This window comes from Ambystoma mexicanum, chromosome 5p (genome assembly GCF_040938575.1).
Source record: "Ambystoma mexicanum isolate Mex_15411 chromosome 5p, UKY_AmexF1_1, whole genome shotgun sequence".
Classification (NCBI taxonomy): domain Eukaryota; kingdom Metazoa; phylum Chordata; class Amphibia; order Caudata; family Ambystomatidae; genus Ambystoma; species Ambystoma mexicanum.
Window position 1 is genome coordinate 1,020,164,747 of NC_090930.1, and position 13,694 is coordinate 1,020,178,440.

Sequence of the window (13,694 nt, forward strand, 5' to 3'; positions counted from 1 at the left end):
GGTGGGAAGATGGCACGGAGGACGACTGGCGCATAGGGGGTTCAGTTGAGGAGGGGGTCGTAGCAAGCCCCATCAAACAGAGGAATCCGGCCGGGGTGACCTGTCCCAGTAGGCCGACGCGGTCAACGAGCCATTCGAGATGACGTGCAGTCTCCTCATGAAAAGACTGCAGGTCACCTTGCATGGCCCGTTGACGCAACGCCGCACCAGTCAGGACAGGCTCAACCCGGACCCGGATAGCCACATCCGCAGGCAGAGGAAGGCCAGTTGTCGTGAGCTCATCCCCTGCCTGAAAACGGGTCTGGACGTAGGCATACCTGCTGGTGCAAGATGATGCAGGGACAGGATCAGGGACAGGATTGCACACAGGCACCTGCGCGGCGGCCTGTGCTGCCTCCTGTCCCTGGTCCTGCACTGCACCACTAGCACCAGTGGAATCCCCACCTCCAGACCCTGTCTCTGTTGCTTGCACGGCCTCCTCCTCCACCAAACCCCCCACCAACCTGGATGACTCCGTGCCATCTTCCCCCGTTGGGCCCTGTGGGGTCCCAGCTGCCCCTTCTGCTGCCGAGGAGTCCAACACCAACCTCTGCCTCTTGGACCTCCCCCCAGCAGCTGCGGCCTGGGACGTGGCACCGGACTCCTCACTCCCCGACGAGATCACAACCTGGGAGGGGAGCCGGGCCTTGCGTCTCCGGCTGGCGGTGGGATCCCCGCCGCTGTGCTCCACAGCACTTTCTCCGCTCTCTTCATCAGTTGACGCTGCAGACAGGGAGAAATAAAACACAGGCATCAGGGCACTGTACAATGGACACATACACACATGACAGTTGTACATGAGTGGCATTGGCAAACCTCAGACATGCCATCACAATCCCAAACACATATGTCATTTCAACTTGCACACATGAGCCATACCACAGCCATATCGCAACTGCCAGCACCATCCATACACATACAACAGCATGAGCAGGCAATGGTGAGCCAGACATCACATGCAACACAGGGAGTGCACTACACATGTACACACACCACCACACTTGCAAGCATGTGTACACCTCTGCCAAGTGTCGCAGTGTTCAGATGGGCATCCATGTCACATCTGCCAATCAGGCTTCCACATCCTGCTGTCACATGCATCCATGTTGCATCACTGTTGCACCCTTGTCAAATACACACACATGCACATGTACACAGTGCTGATGCATGCAGCTGAAAACAACATACATGCGTGACATCACGAACATGTCTACTTACATACACGTTCATCCAAACATGTGTGCCCACACAACTGCATTTGACATGCAAGCCTACACACACAAGCACCATCCATGTCTCACACATGACAGCCCTCGCATGTGTTAGCCTCACGGCCCTGTACACCCCCACCCATACTCGACCCCATACAAACAGATGTGCAACCTGCACACTACTGAAACATCACCACACACACAGCTTACAATCAGGATGCATGTACACTTACCGCTCGACTCCAGACGGGTCTGCCTCTCAAGGACCTGGATGTGGAGTGCTGGGGATATGCGTTCCAGGACCCGCATCTGATCTTCCGACAAGTGGCCCCGGCGCCCCTTAGCATCCACTGCCTTCAAGAGGCGCTGGGCCTTGTTGAGGGCCCTCGACCTGAAGTCCTCCCAGCGCTTCTTGGCATGTTGGAAGTCGCGGACTGCCACCCCCTCTGCGTTGATGGCAGTCACGATGTCCGTCCAGATCTGAGTCCGTCCTTCCTTGTCGGCGCGGGAACTTCCGAAGAGGGCATCATACTGCCCCAGGACTTGCTCCACCAGGACACCAACTTCCCTGGCACTGAAGCTGGTGCCCCTCTGCCTCTCTGGCCGGGGGTTGTCAGTGGTGCCAGATGTTGCAGTGCCCGACATGACAACCCCAGAGGCAGGAGTGGGTGGGCAACTGGGTCCTGGGGCTGGGCTGTGGAGCGATGGAATCCCAGTCGGGAGTCTTCGGTTCCAGCAGGGCTGGTCGCAGCAACAGCACCCCTGGCTGATGTGCAGGCAGCAAATGGCAGGGCACGTGGGCAGCAGGCAGTCAGGCAGCAGCAGATGGCAGATGGGAGCGTGCTCGGGGCTCTGGGGGGCAGTAATTCGGCCTTCTGGGCAGGAGCGTGGTCTTCCATGTGCTTACGCATGGCCAGCTTGATACGGAGTGATTTGGCACGTGAAAATTCTGCACGTCAGCGTGTAATTCGAGGAAAGGCCCTTAGCGCGTAAGCGCGTCTGCACGCATACGCAATTTCATTGAACAGAAGGCCCTTCAAGCGCAAGCGCCCCTGTGACGTGATGTGCGCAGGCGTGCATGGGCGTTTCAGCGCACGTGAAAAACTGCACGTCCGCGTGTAATCCGAGGAAAGGGCCCATGCGCGTAAGTGACGTGACGCGCACAAGTGTTTCCCTCAGCACGGGTTAAAGGTGAGCGGGGCCAGCAGTTCGCTGTACGTGCCTTTCGTGGAGACCGACGTGTGTTGCTGCTTCCTGTTGTTTCGCGCACCATCACAACTTCACAGCTATCAAGGACATATCTCTTCTTTTGGCGGAGGTATTGGCTACGCGTGTTTTTCTGCATCGCGCTAGTCAGACGGTGATTCGCACACGCTCTTTTTCCCACTGCGGGTGCCCCTGTGTATCGCACCCATTTTCAATGTCATAGTAGCCTGTGTGTCCCACGCGTACGCGTTATTCGTGTTACTGGGTGCCACCGCGTACTGCGGGAGGTTGAATCCATGCACGTAGGCTGCAGGGTTGCGTGCACGGTGTTACTGCAGTTTTGGGGTGCCTGAGCGTTGCGTGACCCGTCACTACATCACCGGGGTCACATACAGCCTTGCAGGTGCAGGGGGGCTGTTAACATCTTGCTTCCCACCCCCTTCACCCCAATTGCCCAGGTCAATTGTGGTGTACACCTCCCATTGGCACTACTCCATCTGTGCCGGCACTACTGCATCTGTGCCATGGTTGGGAGGCCACCAAAGGTGAGGGGCGCCTCAGCTGGGCGTACTCCTCGTGGCGGGCGTGGTCGGGGACGTGGCTGTGGTGACCAGGGAGTAGGGGGACTCCAGGGTGTCCAGGGCGGCCACAGAGGGGGAAGAGGCAGGGGTGCGCCACTTGAGCACAATGTTGTGCCATGTGTCGGTGCAGTCATGCCACCACCACCTGTGGTTCCGGGGGATGCAGCTTCTGCATCTGGCACTGGCGCCCATGTAACCCGGCAGTCCGTTCCATCGACTGCCACGGGCCCAAGGGTAGTGGTAGCTGCAGGTGCAGCTGTGGACACCGCCACCCAGGCTCAGGGTCTGCCAGCGCAAGCTGCGTTGGCACTTGAGGAGCCCTTGGTAGATTTACAACAGGCAAGGAGGGCAACCATAGGGGCAGGCCGGGCTGCTCAGACCAAGACACGTGTCCCTGGGGCAGTTATGTCATCTGCTGCCCCGAACAGCCGGGTGTTGGCAAGTGCAGGGGCAGATGCACCCAACAACACCCCGGTTGTGAGTCTGCCAACCAGGACCGTTGCGGTCAATGTCCCTGCCACAGCTGATGTTGCTGCGCAGGGTCCATTAGAGGGCACCCAGCTGCCACTGACACAAGTCAGGCCTTTGGTCGTCCCTCCACCTGCCACTCTCTTGGCTCAATCCACCGAACCCACTGGCCATACTGGTCAGGGCGGCATTAGCTAGCCAGGGTCTGCGCCACAGTCCAAGAGGAGAAAGGTTGCACCTGCAGCACAGGCTGGGACCCCACACACAGCCACGACCTGCTGCACGTCGAGGAAGAAGCCTTTCTGCAAGCAGGAACTGGACTTCCTCGTGGGCTACGTGCGGGGCCACAGCCGTGACATGCTAGTGGGTGCCAATAGTCAGACTACGGCTGCCCAACGTGACACCCACTGGAAGCATGTTGCGGAACATGTCAGTTCATTCGGCCATGAGGTGCGCACGGCGCAAGAGTGCAAAAAGCATTGGAATGACATCAAACGCAGCACTAAGGCTAAGCGTGCCTCTAATTACAACTTGACTCTGGTGACTGGCGGTGGGCCTGCACCAGAGGAGGAAGAGCTCACTCCGCATGAGGCACTCGTTGCGGAGTTCATACCACCTGAATTGGTCGAAGGAGTGGGAGAGATGCTGGACTTTGATGCCCAGTCCAGTGAGTGTTGATGCGTGTTTGTTGAGGACGTGTGTGTTTCACTTGTGGGATGTGTTGTGCATGATTGCCACTACATGTGACATGTACATGGTTCTGATGTGTAAGTAATGCAATGCTTCCGTGATGCATGTCTCCTCTGCCTGCATGCGGGGACTCCATGTAGGCATGCTCCCTTGTCCCTCCTCCGCCACTCTGCACCCCAGTTCCACCTTTGCACTGGTCTGCTTCAATCTTGCCAATGTGTACTTTCCTGTTCATGCGTCCTGTGTAGATGCTAACTTCCAGCGTAGAATCTGCCAGAAATATGCCGTGTGGTACAGCCTTAGTACTTGATGCAGGGTATCTCACTTGTACTGTGCATAGGTCAGATGTCCCGCAGGGACATGAGTGCCCATTCATGCTCCATGTGCATTGCACGCATGCCCCTATGTGTCCTTGACTGGATGATCACTGTAATACAAGTCCTTGGTTACATACATTGCATGGCATCTCATCAGCCTTCCCATGTCAACTGTGGCTCAGTACTGCGTTGCACGCATGTTTACGGTCTGACAATCTGTGTGGCTCACAGGCCTCAGCCTGTTCAATGGCCAATGACTCTGTCCAACTGTTGTTGTGTCTTCTTCACACGTGGGCGGCCTCCAGAGTTGTCATCATGTGTCCTGCTTACTGTCCCATCATCATTTGCAGTGTTGTCACTTGAATCACATTAAGCTGTTGATGCCAGTCAACACTTCCTGTCAATACACAGGTGTATGGTCAGCCTTTTGATACCATGCTAGGCATCCCTGCTTTGGTACTGGGGTGGAGGGGTGCTTGGCTTCTAGATATGGTACACATTGAATGCACAATGCACGTGATGCCTGAATTTGACCTTGCACTGCCTTCACATTTCCTGGCACACACCATGGAGTCCTTGTACATGTAAGTAGTGAGTGGCGTACACATTTTCTGCACTGCATATACCCACTTCCATGGAAACTGCCACCTTTCAACAGGTCTGATCACAGAAGCAATTCAAAGTTGACCCAGCATGCATGCCAGGTTATATGTTGTGTGTCACATGTCTGCCTGATGCGTTTGTTGTCGGTGTGTGTGTGTGTTGTGTGCTTCTGACATGTGTAGTGACCTTTTTTCTCTCTATTTTTCAGGTGATGACGCAATGGAGGCGGAGGATGGTGTTGTCATGCCAGACACAGGGTTGTTACCACTACATCAACCCGGCACAAGTGGGGGTAGTGGGGTGGTAGGCCACGAAAACCCCCAAGTGCTACAGTCCATCTTGTCTCTGGCTGCCTATGAGTCCAGCCTTGATGACGACTCTGACGTCCATGTTGAGTTGGATGAGCATCAAGTCCATGTGTCAGGGGTGAGTGATTCTGATGTGGACACTCCTCTGTCTGCGACACCTGCACTGAGGGATCAGACAGTCTTGGTTCCTCCGCCCGTGGTGGATCGGGACGCAGGGTCATCCTCCACACCAGTCACTCATGTGCCTGGGACATCACGTCGACGGGGGCATGTAGTCGTGCAGCTGCGGGCGGTGCCAACACAGCGAGGACACCCGGTCCTTGGGTCCCGCAGGGGTCATGCCCGGCAACGCGGTCGCCGCGCGCACCCGCAGTATACTGAGTGGGAGCAAGACATGACTGCCAATTCAGAACGGCAGGGGGCAGCAATGGAGAACATCGCTGAGAGCATGGAGCGTGTGGCCCGATCTGTGCTCCCCCCTGCTAGGCAGGTGCTTCTCCAGCAGCAGGCGGGACAGTCCATGGCCCGCTCGCTCAGGCTGGGCATGGTGGCCTCAGACAGGGCACGCCAGGCTGAAATGTCTCTGCGTCAAGCAATTGCTGCTCACGCAGAGGCGCACATGGATGCCCTGAGGGAGGAGTATGCTTCCCTCAAATCCACTCTGGGTGTCCTTATGATGGCCCAGAGGCAGCGGGCAGAGGAGAGGTTTGCACAGCTTGAGCGTACCATCTCGGCTGATCTACAGGCTTGCTGGGAGGTGCAGCGGTTGTCCAGCCAGGCCTTGCAGGAGGAACTCCGTGTTACACGTGCTACCTTGCAAGAGGAAGCATGTGTATCACGTGAGGTTCTGCATGCAGACCTACGTCACATCGCCACACAGAACCAGGCTCACCCGTCCGGCAGACTTGCTGCCAACGAGGGGCAAGCTGCGGCTAGGCATGGCCAGGCTACTGTGCCACGTCCTCCTTTCCAGGATGAGCCAGAGTCGGACGACCATCTATCTCCCACATAGGTCGGGCTGTGCAGGCGTTGAGCCCATGGAGGTTTTTTTTTTGGCTCAGCATCATCGCATGTGGGTGTTGAGCAGCACCCTGTACCTCCCCCCTCCTGGGTGCCTCCCCTCCCCCAGGTCGTATGTGGCCATTTTTGATTTTTCTTTTAGTTTAGTTAGTTAAGTTTCTGTTTGATAGTTAGTTTAATTAGGTAATGTAGGTTTTCCATAGTTAGTGTAATTAGTTAATATAGTTTAAAATTGCTTGTCTATTGTGCTTTCATGTGACGGTGCGGTGCTTTGTGGCTTTTGAAGGCATCCACGGTCTGTTCCAGCTGGGCCCTTCAGGCTTGTCTTGTGTATGTGTTTGCTGCTTGGGGTCCTTGACTCACATATGCCACGCCTGCCTCCCTTATCCATGGGCTCGCAAGGATGGTTCGGTGTGACAACCTATTACACAAGGGCTTTGGACTGTCATATCTGTGGCATGTCTGGTGCTGTGTGACTTGTGTTGACACCCCTAGTGGGGATGATTTTGGTGTCATTGTCCACTGTTCAGCTTTTGCTAGATGGGGGTGTTTCATGATTAATGTGTACATTCATTGCTATGCATTGTGTATTATGTTTCTTATCTTTACTGTACACGTGCTTGTTGCAATTCATGCCGTAGATAGTGTGTTCCACACTTTGGATGTGAAAGACGGACTGATGGTGTGATTTCTGATGTAACTCTCTGACATGGTCAAGTAATGAGATGCCGGAAGAGACACACACAGATGACTTTAAACCATTAATCATGTGTTTCATGCCCTTTCTGCAGGGGGATGAGCCTCCAGAGCACCTTTGCCAGCAGACATGGCCCATTGGACGTCTGAATTCTGGACACGTTTGTTGGTGCCCACATGCACATGTGTGCACAAGCAGAGGCACAGGGATTGCAGACCTACATCCTAGAACTGCTGACGTGTTCCAAGGAACTCCAGGCAAGGTGAGCAGCACAGGGGGGCCACAACACAGCAAAGCTTGCACCAGGCGAGTTGCACATGCAGGCTTAGTCACAGCACTGAGGGTGAGCTTGGACGAATATTGGTGTTGAAGCACACAATGCAGCTCAGATGTGTTGGTGGACTGATGGCTGTTGATTGTAAGGTTGTCTGGGACACCTGCAGGGGCAGTGGCACATACCCTCCGGTACACCAAGGTCAATTGAGGCACTTGTATCAACCATGTAGCCTTCTGAGACATGGAAAGGAGCAGCTCACAGGGACATACAGCAAGGGACATACTCGGGTGCAGTGCATTTCATTTCCATGTACATTTTGATAAATGCACTGCCAACTTTGTTTCGGTCATGGTGGAACACAACTTGTTCTGAAGTCATGCCTTGCTATATGGGTCTGTCTGCTTACCCAGGGAACATTGCATGTTGTGTGAATTGTGACACATTGGTGTCCCATTTGCCACGCACCCACCGGCGGGTGACTTACTGCATTGACTGTGTATGACCCATCACAGGGGTAATGTTATACATGGGTACGAAGCATCTACACCAGATTGTCTGTTTGTAGAGTATTTTGTTGCTATGGGGCATGTTTGGTGGTGTGTTTTTGTGTAATGGGCACGTACAGGTTATTGACTCTGGCTCTCTTTGCAGCATTGCAGTGCTCCTGTAACCGGACCTGAGAGTGCACAGGCAGGAGGCCAGCACTCAAAACCAGAGCTAAGTGTCTTGGTTTTCTTTCAAACTGCTCTGCATTGGCTTGCTGGGGGGTGCACTAATGCATGGATGAATGTGTAATTCAATTTGGTATTTTTTCCCCCTAATCACCCGGAATCCTATCCAATTTTAAACCCTGTACCCTCTACCCGGTGTTCCTGCTTTCCGTACCTATCCAAGCAACGCTCCCTAACCCTCTTTCCCCGCTGGGGTTGTGGATGCCTGTGTAAGCCCCAAACTTGCAGGCGCCAAAACCCTAGAGGAGGTGGTTGGTTCGTGCAACTCCTAAGCCTGGACTACAGAAGGCCATGACAATGATGTCCAGGATTGTTTGGATTGTGTATGTGTTCTTGCAGGTAGTGCATTCCCTACTTTCATGTGTCATTCCTCCTCCCCTCTCCTGCCACTCATTCCAGTTATCCAGTGTGCCAACACCTGTGCCGACTGCATATCCCTGACCCTCCTTCCCCACCAGGGTCTCAGAGGCCTGTGTGAGTTTGACCTTGCAGGCACCCGGGACACGGTGGGGGTGGTTGTTTCGTTACACTCCCGCGCCTGTACACGGGACCTGTGACAGTACACATCCATTCATGGTGCATCATTCTATGTTATGTACCACACATGGTTCACGTCCTGTTGTGACATTGTTTTACTGTGCTACCTTGGTTGTTACATCATTGTGGTAGTACTTGGCCTTAGTGAGGTACTGCTACGTCAAGTCATCTACTGGAGGGTGTTCTGGTTCGTTTTTCTGGCTTGGATTTTGTGATTTTGCAAATGAGGGTGGACTCTGAGGGTGCAGGCACCTTTTTACACACAAGGTGGGAGATGGTGACGAAGGGGAAAGGTGATCCTGTGGCCAGGTGGAATTGAGGGTTGAAGGCTCCATGACCCAGGTGCAGTTGCTCAGTGGGTCATGTTCATTTGTGAGGGAGGGGGGGGTTGTTGTTGATAGTTGCCTTGCCCTGCAGTGTGATGGGAACCCTGACATTGTAATGGTGGTATCCTATGTACATGTGTTCTGCTGATCAATGCCTGTTCATGTGTTGTGTGTACCTTTCAGGTGTGAGGGGATAGTTGTGGTTTGACATGCTGGGGTGTACACATGGTGAATTTCACATGTGATGTGTAGAGGACACTGATGGTCACTTGATTGCACATGCATATGTTGAGTGCATGTCCTTACTGACCCACACACTTGCACTCTGATGCACTACATGTACAACCACCCTTCATATCCACGTGTACACTGTTTGCCTTCTGGTGCCCACTGTGTCCCTGCAGCACATGTTCTGTGACCAATTATGGATCCTGTACATGCTTAATTTGCTTTTTGATGTGGTCTGTCGCTTAGATGTGATGCTCAGGGTGTGCATCACACACAATGGCTGTTCACTGTGCTGTGCGCTGAGCAGTGTGTTGCAGGAGTTGGACACAGCACACAGAAGCTTCAGTGTTGATTTTGCAATGCACAATGTGCATGTAGACAGGCACACATGTTACGTCTACAACTCTTGTAATGCATTTGGAAATGACTTATTTTGGGTGGGAGGTTGTTGGTCAGTCATTTCATCTGATTCCATGTCAGGCATCATTGTCTGATGCCACTGTACATTTTTGACATGGCAATGTATACCTTATTGTTACTGTGTTGGTGTATGGGTATTGCTTGCCATGTCATGTTGTGGTTTGGGAGGGTTTGAGTGACATAACAGTGATGGCCATGGCCTGTTTGGCAGGTGTGTGTGATTCACACCTTGCATGTCAGGGTCATCCGCTTCTCAAAGCAACTAGCTGGGGGTAGATCTCTCTCTGCGGCAGGGGCCTCCCTCTGGAACAGCCTTCCTGCCTCACTGGAACTTGAGGAGAACCATCTCCGGTTCCGGAAGCACCTCAAGACCTTCCTCTTTGCTTCTGCTTTCTCTCTGCCTCTCCCTTGCAAAATTCTTCACTGGAACTGCACTGGATCTGCAACTGGGCCACTCTCACCGACCTCGGCCCCTGGCCCAGCCACTCTCCACTTGCACTGCCTCCCTGGCAACCCCTGCACTGCAGGACTGTCTCTCTATCCCTACAGCCCCCCCTTCCCAGCACTTGTCTGCACTTACCTTTGCAGTTGCCACCAGCTGGCCTATTTATTTGTTTTTTAGTCTACTTACCCTGTACTGCACTCCCCCCTCCCCTTCCCCTTGCACTTTTCCCTTCCCCCTACCCCTGCACTTGCACAATCTAAATGACACCTGGCCTAGTAGTATCGTTGTCTGTCTTCCCTTGTTCCCCCCTCCCTGCCTCATCGCACCTTGAAATACTTGTGTATAGGCCATATAATGTCATGTCATAAGTGTGCCTTTTGGTCACACAGGATAGCTTGTGTTTAAGTAGCTAGGGATGCAGACAATGTGGCACTTCCATGGCAACTATCTCAGGGTGGTAGGGTTGTGACAGTTGACTGTCTCTTTGTCATCATCGATTGTCACCTGGTATGTGCCAGGCCTGTGGGCACTCCGCAGGGGTGGGAGTTTAGGTGAAAAATGTGGCCACAAGCTGGGTCCGGGCTTCCTCGCCACATGCCCTGTCCCCTCCCATGGGCAGCGCCTGTGCCTGTGGTTGGGGATGTGGGGGCACCACCATGTCCGCCGGTACGCCCTGCCTTGTTGCAACATTGTGCAGGACACATGCTGCCACAATGATCCTGCACACTACTGGGGGTGCATAGAGTAGCTGCCCGCCAGAGCGGTCAAGGGAGCGGAAACGTGACTTGAGCACTCCGAATGTGCGCTCCACTATGGCCCTGGTTGCAATATGGGCGGCGTTGTATCTTACCTGGGATGGTGTGGTGGGGTTCCGGATTGGCGTCATCATGTGGTTGCTCAGAGGGTAGGCACTGTCCCCTGGGGAGGTGTAAATGGTTGTGATTATTGGGGTTTGTGTATTTGTGTGTGTGTGTGTGACATGCATGCATGTGCAAGGGCATTTGTACTCACCTAGGAGCCAGGTGTCGCCATGCTGCCCAGCTTCCAGGGCCTGGCTCAGGGCGGACATTCTGTATATGAAACTGTCATGGGTGGAGCCAGGGTAGTTTGCATGGACAGAGGTGATGATTCCCTTTGCATCGCATACCACCTGTACATTGATGGAATGCCAGTGCTTGCGGTTTCGGTAGATGTGTTCAGTGGCACTAGGTGGACGTAGGGCCACATGGGTGCAATCTATGGCACTGAGCACTTTGGGGAAGTGTGCCACCCTGAAAAAATCCAGGACAACGGCCTGCCATTCTGCGGGTGTTCTGGGCATGTATATGTGCCTGCGGACTGAGGGGCGCGCTGTCATGATTGCCAGTACCTGGTGTAGGCAGCGTGACTGCGTGGCCTGTGAGACCCCCCCCCCACTATGGCAGTAGTCCGCTGAAATGACCCAGTGGCCAAAAAATGCAGGACATTGAGCACCTTCTCCAAGGGGCTCAATGCTTGGGAGCAAAGGGTGGGGGATGTAAGGTCATCTTCCCACTCCCTGACCAGGTCTAGGATGATATGGGGTGGAAACCTATACCTGCCGTAGACCTGGTCGTCAGGCATCCCAAAAAGGCTTGTCCGTGGTGCGAAAATGCGTGCCCTGGCTATTCTCCTCCTCCTGCGGTGTCCCACGATCAGTGCTGCGACAAATGGGGCATTCATCGTAGCTGTATATACGTGTTTGTTGTTTGCGCGCACTTTTATACTGTGCGCGGGGACGCTTCCGCCTGCCTTCGTGTGGCGGACGCGTTGACGCCTGTGTGCGTCTTTTGCCGTGCGCGGGTTTCCCGTAATGGAATCCATGAATACGGGTTGTTGGCGTGCGTGTGGGCGTTAAGTGTAGTTCCCTGCAGTACTTCCCCAGTTACGCCTTCTTTTTCATGCGTTATTCCCCATTCCGCGTGTTACGCCCACTGTTCCGCCGACTTTGGTTGTGTGCGCCGCGCTATGTGCGCTTTTGCTGTGCGCGTAGCGCACGCCGTGTGTGCCCGCGTGCGCCATGGCAGGATTGGGCGCACGGACAGCGGGAAACACGCGCAGCGTCTTCCTTGAATCTCACCCGTGCGCGTGCGCTGCGTTTCTCACGCTTGCGCCAACTTGCGCCTGCTTGCGCTAGGATTTACGGCGCACGTTTGCTCCATGAATCGACCCCATTGAGGGCCCCTGACCCCACTCACACTCTCCTGAGTATAAGCCTTTACTGCTCTCCACACTACCTTCATTGGGTTTTGGCTAACCTCTCAGAGTTCCCTGTTCACTATAACTAGGATGGCATCCCAAAATCTGTCCACCAGTCCAGATTTTGGAAATCCCTCTTACCACACGCCCATATGTTACTTGCCCAAGTGTTTATGTTTCTTTAAATCTTAGCAGACTTTGTCTGAGAGTTGTCCTGTGGACTAATGGCACTTGATAATGTGATATCCAGTGATTATATTGAATAAAAAAAGAGCTATTTAATTACTAAAAACGTTTACAATGCAAAAATACTGAATTTGTATTAAATATATATATGCGGGTGGGTAAAGGGTTAAAACAGGTGTGGAGGAGGTTGAGGTGGGGTTACAAACATAGGGAAACAGGCGGCTTCCCCCTCCAAATAAATTATTCAATATTTTATCGTTGTAAAAGTTTTGTTATAAAATATCTCTGGTTTTTATTCATTGAAATCACATAGATCTGATAATGTTTGTACGAGACTCTCAGCAGAGAATACACCATTAGGAGTACAAGGCTCAGCATATTTCAGACATTTAAGTGCGCTGGTTGAAGGTCACTCACCCGCCATGTTTGGACTCTGCCGGTTTTATCCAGCCCCAAAAATTGTGCTTTCTTCTGGGTCGGGTATGCGTCAGAGGGCGGTGGACCTATGCACCCCTCGTCTGAAGATAAGACTGGAAGTCGATGCTAAGGCTGATCAGAACTGGAACTCAGGCGAGGCCCAACAGATGCTGGAAACAGATGAGAGACTTGGATGAAGAGACAAGGAAGCTATTGTTTTTGGGAGGTGGGAATCGATGAACCAGAAAGCCTATTGAGATAAGGGGGTCAAGCATCTGGTGGGCAATCAGTGAAGAAGAAATGGGTGGTGACACAGGTTGTTTGGGGGTGCAGGGTTAGGATGAGTAGCTGCCTGGTTTTCGGTCACATTCATAGAGGGTGCTTGGGACCTGTCGCCCAACGCTGTGTGCTGCCGGACCTTGAGTTGCCCCTACCTGAAGATCCCTGAGGGGCCTAAGAAAAGGTAGGAGTCCTTGATAAACACTGCAAGGGGGGGGCTGTTGCTAGCCGGATGCAAGGGCTGGTGTGCGTGCACACAGGGCCTCATGGAAAACCAAGGGTCTTTTCATAGACAAGGGGATGGACAGGCAAAGGGATGATACACTGAAACTGGATGGAGGTTTTGGGTTGGATACATTACATTGGTTGTGGGGTTTGTGAGAAACACATGGTGACAACAAGTAAGACAGACACAAGTGATCACAGTTCAAGGGTGTTTATTGAACAATTAATTCTGTATGCAGGGTGGAAAAACACCAATTATAACCTAT